The sequence below is a fragment of the Lactuca virosa genome, chromosome 1 (assembly GCF_052849685.1).
Source record: "Lactuca virosa cultivar CGN04683 chromosome 1, Lactuca_virosa_CGN04683_v6, whole genome shotgun sequence".
Classification (NCBI taxonomy): domain Eukaryota; kingdom Viridiplantae; phylum Streptophyta; class Magnoliopsida; order Asterales; family Asteraceae; genus Lactuca; species Lactuca virosa.
The window spans coordinates 57391210-57400929 of record NC_136426.1 but is presented as its reverse complement, the minus strand read 5'-3'; positions in this window follow the sequence as shown (position 1 = coordinate 57400929).

Here is a 9720-nt window from a genome sequence, read left to right as displayed (position 1 = left end):
TCCTAACTTCTTCATTCGAACTCCATTTTTGATGATCTTTATATCCACATAAAGGTATTAAAGAGCCCCACAATATTATCTAAATATCTTGGACTAAGAACTTATCGAACAAAAATCCATATTTCATGTAAGAACCCAACCTATGACTTTTCCATTTCTACCCTTCAGCCCAAAACACAATTCAAGGGTTAAATCTCTTAACCATCATTACCTCCTTCCACAAGGACTAAACTTTGCCTCCTTAAGGCCCAAATCCTTTACACAATCGACCTCCGGCCCACAGCCCTGAAATAAGATACGACAGGAAACAGGATGTTACAACATGTATGAACAAAATTTATTAAACACTAAAAATGAACTTGATTCCATCATGCCACAAGCTAATTAAAACACCACTTCTAGACAAAGGACAATGAATGATGCCTCATTTTTTAGTCCAAGCACGTGTTCCCATGAATGATGTGCTTCCAATTTTAGGTTTTATTTTTGAATTGTGCCCCTTTAGGCCCACCACACAAGATTTTTTATAATACTTTGGTCCATGTCACAAAATCGTTCACAAGTACATCTAAAGAAATGTATTCAATAATTAACTGATATCATGGAATGAAGTTAAATAGAAAAATGGTGTATTATACTTATGGAATGTATAATTAGATATGAGAGAAGTGCAAACTCTTGACAATAAGGTACCATGATGTAACGTCCCAAAAATTAAAAGGTAAAAATTTCATTTTTAATTCAACCATAAACACCATTTAACATTTCCAATCATTCAAAAGTGTAACAAGGTAACAACAGTTATCAGAGTACAATCCCAAAATCATAAAGTTGCGGAAACATGGGGAGATGCAGTGCAGTCACGTCGGGCCCTTCCTTTTTGTACTGGAAATACCTGAAACCATAAACAACAAACTGTAAAAACAAAGCTTAATGAGCTCCCCAAAATACCACATACTATACATATTAAACACATAATGGGCCCCGCCCGGCATCGATCCCCGCTCAGAACATATTTGTCAGTCATCAGGCCTGCCTGGAATCGGGCCCTACCCAGTATACATACAACATATAAACACATGCATAAAGATCACAAAGATAACTAGCATACAATATAATCATCAGGCCCCGCTCGGTAAACATATAAACACATAACACATGCAAGAGTCACACAGACAACTAGCATCCTAAGCATAACAAACCATGGGCCGACATTGGTGCCTTCAACCCGCTAAACACAGTGAGGAAACTCACCTCACGCTGCTGAATATCTCAGATAAAAGCTCGGACTACTGATCCGGAAAAACTTGTAACATCCCAAAAATTATGAAGTAAAAATTTATTTTTAATTCAACCAAAACATTAATTTTCTTTAAGTCAACATTCAATATTCTTTTTCTAAATATTCAAAAGTACTTTATAAGAAAACAGTTATCAGAGTACAATCTCAAAATCATCATAATGCGGAAACATGGGTGGATGTGTTGCGATCAAGTCGGGCCCTTCCCTTTCGAACCGGAAGTACCTGAAACCATAACCATAAAAACTGTAAGCACAAAACTTAGTGATTTTCCCAAAATACCACATACCATACATACATTTGCCATGGGCTACCCCCCGTGGTCTTATCCCTGCAATGTTATGGGCTACCCCCATGGTCTGAAATCCAAGTGTCATGGGCTTACCCTATGTTCTTTCCTTGAAATGCCATGGGCTGCCCCCATGGTCTGACATCCAAGTGCCATGGACTACTCCCATGGTCTTTTATACAAATACCACGAGCTACCCCCGTGGTCTTCCAGGCAAGTATCACAGAGACAACTAGCATTCCACATAACAAGTAATGGGCCGTAATCAGTGCCTTCGACCCATGAATATAATGAGAAAACTCACCTTAATCCGCTGATAATCAAAAAACAGCTCGGACCGCAGTACCGGATACCCTCGCGCCAACTATCAATAAATACAATGTTAATAAATAATTAACCGATAACCCAAAATCCAAGGCCCACTCCATAAACCAACTTCCTAAAGGGTAAAAGACCATTTTACCCTTTTCTTACTTGTTCCATAACCAAGGCCTAACCCAAAATGCACAAAAAACCCAAAACCCAAATTGGCAATCCAAGGCCCAATATGGCCCAACTAGGCCCAAACCTCAAAACGCCCAAAATACTCCTTAAACTAGATCTAACACCTAGATTCATCAAGATAGAAACTTTATACCTCAAAAAAGTAGATCAAGATGCAATAAGCCTGGATCCAAAAGCTTCAAGCAATCCCACACTTCTCCAAGAAGTTCCTTCTTCTTCGAACACCAAAAAGCATGAAATACCACCAAAAGCTCAAAACCAATCAAATGGGGGCTAGGTTTTCGTTTCAAGGGTTTAGAGGGATGGATGCTGAAGATAATAGAGTTTGGTGGTGAGTTAAGGAGCTTAAACAGGGTCCAAGACCCTAAATTAGGGTTTGGGTATGACTGGGGTACGCCCAACGTACTCCATAAGGCATGCTCGATCAATTTGCTTAGTACGCCCAACGTACACCAATGTACACCCCGCATACTCTCCTTAACACTAGTACGCCATGCGCACGCTTGTGTACGCCCCACGTACTCGGTTTCACCCTAAAACCACGAATCTTCTGAAGGCCATAACTTCTTCGTTCTAAGTCTGTTTCCGACGATCCTTATATCCACGAAAAGGTAACAAGAAGCTCTACGCTTCTATCAACTAATACTTGCCTTAAAACTTCCCGAACTAAAATCCAATTTCCATAAAAGCCCGAACTGACACTTTACCGATATACTCATTGGCTTCGAAACACCAACCGAACTCCTGGATCTTCTAAATTACATTACCCACACCCAAATGGGTCTAAATCTCTTTTCCTCAAAGGCTCTAAGCCTGATGATACCCGATCTTCGGTCACCACCCCGCATTAGGAAACGATTCGGAACAGGGCGTTACAAAATCCTCGTGATAGCATCATCAAATAATACCCAATTAATAATTAGTCCACAACCCATAGCTGGAATCCTAGTCCGATTATCCAACACTCAGGGTAAAAGTCCATTTTACCCTTTTTCCTTAATTGACCCAAAATCCGAGGCCCAAACCAATAGCACCAAAAGCTCAATATGGCCTAACTTCCTAATTGGGCCCAAAACCCATCATGAGTATAATCCGAGAAGGCCCAAAGACAGAAAACTAGGTCCCAACAAGGCCTAAAAGCCCAAAATCACATCTCACATCGTGACCAGACCTTGGTCACGTCATGAGAACCCATCCGATCCGCATCAGTGACTCGCTCCTCACTCAGACAACTCAATAACTCGATTTCTTTGAGCTCATGTATCATGTCGTGAGGTCGTCCTGAAGCTAAAACCAATATCAAATGTGCTTAATCCATTCAGACATTAAACCCAACTTTCATAGAGGCTTAAGGGGACTTCCAAGGTCAATAAAAATGATTACTTGATGGACATGCATGCCCCATGCATGTCCTTAACCGAGATGGAAGTTTTGTGTGTGCACACGTTCTGAAGATGAAGTTGCACATTGATAGAATGGGAATGTTGGGTGTTGTTTTTCCGAGGAAGCTGGCTGTTGACTTGGTTCTTTAATCACTTCATGAGTCATATAGTCAGTTCGTTAAGGACTACTATATGACAGACCACGACGTGACCCTAATCGACCTGACATATTTGCTAATTGCTGCTGAAGCAACAATGCTTTGGTGCACTGGTCAAGCAAACTTTTTTGGAGGATCTATTTCCCAAATTTCCATGGACCTTAACAATAACATTGGTAGTCCAGAAAAGGTTTATCTTCCCAATGGAAAGGGATCAGCCAAAGTCAAACCGTTTAACAATGTGGTAAAGAGAAAGGCCAGTTCTGAGATAGTACCATGTGCTGTCTCTGAAGAGTCTGTATGTTTCTATTGCCAAGTGAAGGGACATTGGATGCGAAGCTGCTTTGTCTACCTGAAAGATCGCAAAGATGGTAAAGTCAAATTGTATGACTCCACTTCAGGTACATCCACTATCTAACTCTGTTAAGTTCCAATTTATAGATTCTTATTACATGATGTGTTAATCACATTTTGATGTTTTGTAGGATAGAAGAGAAAGAAAGAAGCTTAAAAGAAGAGTAAGTTGATTCTGATCGTGAAGAGATGGATTTCAGTCGCATGCTTCAATGATCAGATTTTTGAGCTGCTGCTTAGGAGTTACGATAGATTGATTAGGAATAACTAGAACCATAGTTTTCATTTGTATTTTCATTGTAAGGACAATTTTCCAGATTTTATCAATAAAATAAATATTGATTTTACCTTATTTTACATTTCCTTGTAATATCATTTATGAAAAAAATGGTGTTTGTATTGTTAGCAATGTTGAAAATGGATTTGATTCTTAGTTATATCGCTTGTGGTATATTCGTAATTTACCAAGTGAGGAAGGATTCTCATCACCCAAGTTTTAATTGGACAGAATCTTGGAATCATGCGAGTTGTATTGTGTGATGTATGAGAATCTTGGTCTTTGGGAAATTAAGACTAATTCCTTGTTCACATGTATATGTGAGTCAAGTGAAGGATTAAATGATCTAGTACACACTGATGTGAACCGGTCAGATCCACCACAAAGGACGATAAGTCTATTCGTCATGATTTACTGATAGTTCAGTAAATATGATTATACTTATAATATTAAGTGTAATTCTGATACATTGAAAAATTTCAATGTATAGCAGAACGAATGAGAAAAATCAAACTGGACAGAAAGATAAAAGTTTCTTCAATCTGAAAGGAAATGAGAGTAATTTAGTATCATGTTTTATAATCATCCTAAAGATTTTGAAACCACGTCACAATTGATCCTCTAAGGACACCTTAGTGCATTTATATGACTAAGAAGAGGAATCAGGTATTATTGAAATGGTTATATCAAGAAGATGAGTCGTACTTCGTTCCAGTAACAAGTTTTAGAGTCATACTCTAGTTACTCCAAGTTGTACCTTGAGTAACATGTTCTAAGTAGGTTTACAACACCTCATGAAATGTGGAGTAAAAATGCTTTCTTACTCTTGCACATTTGAAATTGGTAGTTGTGATGTTTTGGATAAAACAAAGACCAACTAAGACCAATTATATGAAGTGTTTCTTGATGAGAACCCACACTAACTCTTGACTATTTGTTTGTCAAGGAATGTTCCTTAACGGAGAATCTTATATGTCAAGAAGACAGTGGGAGTCTTGTTGATCTTGAAAAGTTTCAAGAATAAACCTTTAGTAATCACTAGCACATGACTTGAGGTTGATAACCTATCGTGTTGACATATTCTTGTTTTTGTGCCCATTCCAGTTAAGTTAACTATGCATGTGAGTTCTTATTTGATTGCATAAGGCAAAGCACCTTGATCAGTGAAAGTACATTGATTTGTATGGGTGAGCTGCTCAATAACTTGGAAGCACTGGTAGACCCTTGTGCTACTAGAAGGCAATAAATTAAGATTAAGCAAGTTCAGTCCATATGAGTTTAAATTTGCCATAAACCTTGTCTTATGATAGTGGTTGGAAATGGCAAATTCACATGGATAGGAACGCATGCATCATAAAATCTAAGTGACAAAAGGTTTCTCTACTTCATGAAAATGATTGTGACGAAACGCTTTCGCTAGTAGATTTTAAAGGATTGATTGATATCTTTATAGTTAGCAGTTATGGTAATTGCGTTCTCAAATTCGAGTATGATTACGACATCCCTCTTCATAGTTCGAATTGTGAGAAATGGAAAACAGTTTGAACATTCAGAACTTACTGCTATAAGTTCTGAAATGGTTTAGACACGCACATAAGCTATCTAATAAAAGGTATATGAGCTTGAGAAGTCTAGATAAGGACTTATCAAAGCACCACGTATCAAAAATCTGAACTTTGGTAAGAAAGTCATTGTGTATTGATTTCTAGAAGTCCAGCTGATTTCTGGATACATGTCAAAGCTAGTGGGAGCATAATTGTTATGCAAGTAAGAATGTAATTATTATGCTAGTGGGAGCATAATTATTATGTTAAGTGTTGCAAGTTAGCAATTCTATTTATAGGAAACAAAGTTCTAAATTTTCAAAGTTGCAGAATTTGGAAATTGTTTCACTATAGTAAGGCTTAATGGAGAGGGTATTTATACTTCAATTCGAATCTAAAAACTTAGATTGAAATTTTAATGGAACTTAGTCATGAACGTACATGAATATCATGTTGAAGTGATTCAACATAGGAAGATTCGATATATGGAAATATCATAGCAAGAGACTGTCAAGTCTTTATGTAAGACATTGTGTATTGGATCCCATATGCTTCGGATATATGATCGGTTGCATATGCTATAATATTCACTGGTTATGATTTTCCAAATGCCCAGGGCATTAAGAGGGAAAAAGGAATAGAACCTGACATGACTAAAGTTGTTAAACAACTATCAAAGACAATCTGAGGTTTATTAAAGATTTGTTGCTTGTGGACAGTTGGAATTATAATATTAATCAGGATGGGCCATATTTACATGTTCTGAATAGAGGTAACTCTTGTTCAGAATTGATAGTCATATGGAAATATGGAAATGTTTCCATTATGGGAGTTGGATATTGAGAATCTATATGTAAGTTAGAAACTTTTATGCAAGAAGGATGTTCAAAGGAATGTACTTTGAGTGTGAGACTTCATTTCAATTGAATTGTTTTGTAACAAATCTCCAATGGAATGTCTTGTAATATCATTGGCAAATTCTATGTGACTTTGGTGCCTTGACTTTACAAAAGGATCATTGCATGTAAGTTTAGACTCTAACATATTTTCGTGGTGGCAAGAATTTTGTATTCTTACACTTGTAATAAGGATTTGGAATTATGAAATGAGCATCATTGGAAATGTGTTCAATTGATCTATTTCACAAAGAAAGGACCATAGATAAACATAGTGTGCATGCTTGGAGCATGGGATGACTATTGTTTTAATTCAAGTATTAAGTTGATTGTTCGAAACATTATACAATGAATAAAGGTCTGATTAATATGGTGATTAAATAATAAGTGTTTTATTTATACTCAAAAGTTTTGAGACCATATTAGATTAGCTTATTCTTGTGTTTCACTTCGCATATTTTACTTCCCGAATAATAAGATTAGTCAAACATCCTGAGTCGATCATACTTTAGAAGTAAGTAATGAATTACGACTGTCATGAATCCGATTGTAGATTGTCTAAGTGCTTAGACATAGCAAATGTTTGCTGTAGTGGTCATGAGTACTCCTGAAATAAGAATTTGAGTATTGGATTAAACACACGCTCATTTGAATTACTTCATGGATTTTATCACAAGTGATTGTGAGACGATAATATCTTATATTCTTGAAACGAAGACATATGAGTTGTTATTTACAAATCGGTTGTGCATTGATAATACGTAAACGCATCAGTAACTTGATGTTATAAAACGTATTGTTGTGTGTGATTTGATGAGTAAATTGTACAAGCATATGAGTCGAAGTTTATCCGTTCCTTTTACCCTAAATGGGATAAAAGCGATATTTGTGGGCCCCTCGATGATTTAGTGATGACACCCTAAGCACTTGGCCAAGCCTGGACTGATTTGATTTGTTCAATTAGTCAGTCGTCATAAATCGAAAATCGGGAAACAGAACTTGGACATAGAGAATGATTATAATCCATGTGTCATGTTCGTAGAATATCTTATAGAACGGAGGAATATTTGATCCCTTATCTAAAGGACGCGTTACTGATATGATCAGAGTTCGACAACGAGTTTTGAAAGCTACGATTGCTGATCAGATTCTGAAGTCATACTTGAAATTATAGTTATTAGACTTATCCCAGTGGGAGACTGTTGGATTAGGTGTCTAAGCCCATAACTATAGTTGGTATGTACTTGATTTGATTTGAGCATGGTCCTTTTGGGTTGCCTTCACTCATGCAACTTGACAGGATGACTAGTGGAGAGAGAGTTGAATTATTAACTGGAATAATAAATTAGTGGTTAAAAGGATTTTATTAATATATTACAAGTTTAATATATTATTTGGAAATCATATTATTAATTAGTAATTAATCAGAAATTAATCTGGAATTAATTTTGGGATTAAAGGAACTGATTAATAACGCAAGGGGCTGTTTTGTAAATCATTGATAATTGTGAAACTGGGCTCTTGGACCCATTGGATAGGGGTGGACGAAATTCTATAGGGAGGCCCTATAGATTTTGTCCAAGGGCTTCTAATGAGGTGTCCATGAGTTGCTTTGGCCCTAAGCAAGGAAATTAGGGTTTCCACTTGAAAACCCTAATACCACAAGTATATAAAAAGGCTTCTCCTTGGATCTTCGGCCAACCCTACTCTTTGGAAGAACCCTAGCCGATTTTCCACCTCTCTCATCTCATCCTTTGCATTGGGTGTTTTTGACTATATTAAAGGTGCAACACTTGGGGCACTAAGCTTTCAAGAGTCAAGGATTTCAAGGACTGTCTTGTTATTACAATATAACAAGTGAGGTAATCTTCTAATCCTATTTCATATGCGAATTTCAAAATTGTATGCTAGTATATAGGATTATTGCTTTGGTGTTAAATTGGTATGTTCAATAGAGGAAAACTTAGATCCAAAGCAATTGGGGTTGCATGATCACATAGGAATGTAGATATGCTCCAAAGCCATCAAGGAAACGATTCAGAACATGGCGTTACAAAATCCTCGTGATAGCATCATCAAATAATACCCAATTAATAATTGGTCCACAACCCATAGCTGGAATCCTAGTCCGATTGTCCAACACTTAGGGTAAAAGTCCATTTTACCCTTTTTCCTCAATTGGCCCAAAATCCGAGGCTCAAACCAATAGCACCAAAAGGTCAATATGGTCTAACTTCCTAATTGGGCCCAAGACCCATCATGAGCCTAATCCGAGAAGGCCCAAAGCAGAAAACTAGGGCCCAACAAGGCCTAAAAGCCCAAAATCACATATCACGTCGTGACCAGACCTTGGTCACGTCGTGAGAACCCGCCCGACCCGCATCAGTGACTCGCTCCTCACTCAGGCAACTCAGTAATTCGATTTCTTTGAGCTCACGTCGTGAGACCTCATGTCTCATGTCGTGAGGTCGTCCTGAAGCTAAAACCAAGATCAAATGTGCTTAATCCATTCAGACATTAAACACAACTTTCACAGAGACTTAAGGGGACTTCCAAGGTCAATAAAAATGATTACTTGATGGACATGCATGCCCCATGCATGTCCTTAACCTAACTTCGATCAAATAACAAGAAATGATCATAAATTCATACAAGATTCATAAATCACCACCAATCTTTAGATCCAAAAGATAAGATGCTCAAGGGACCCTTAGAGATCATAAAATTGCAAACTTTATGGATCTCTTCCATGCAAACTTCAACATCCATGAAGGAAAAGGGACAAGAATCTAGATCTAGCAATTTAAACTCATAAAGGTTGAATCTTGGACACTTACAAAGGTCCAGAGTGTGCACAAGATGATGATGATGAAGCCTCCTTGTTGGACCAACACTCTAGAACATATTCTTCTTCTTATTCTAGCCACTAAAACACCAAAATGGATCCACAACCACCAAGAGGGATTAGGGTTAGGGTTTTGTGAGTTGGAGGGAGGTGGAGGCTGGGAAATGAACC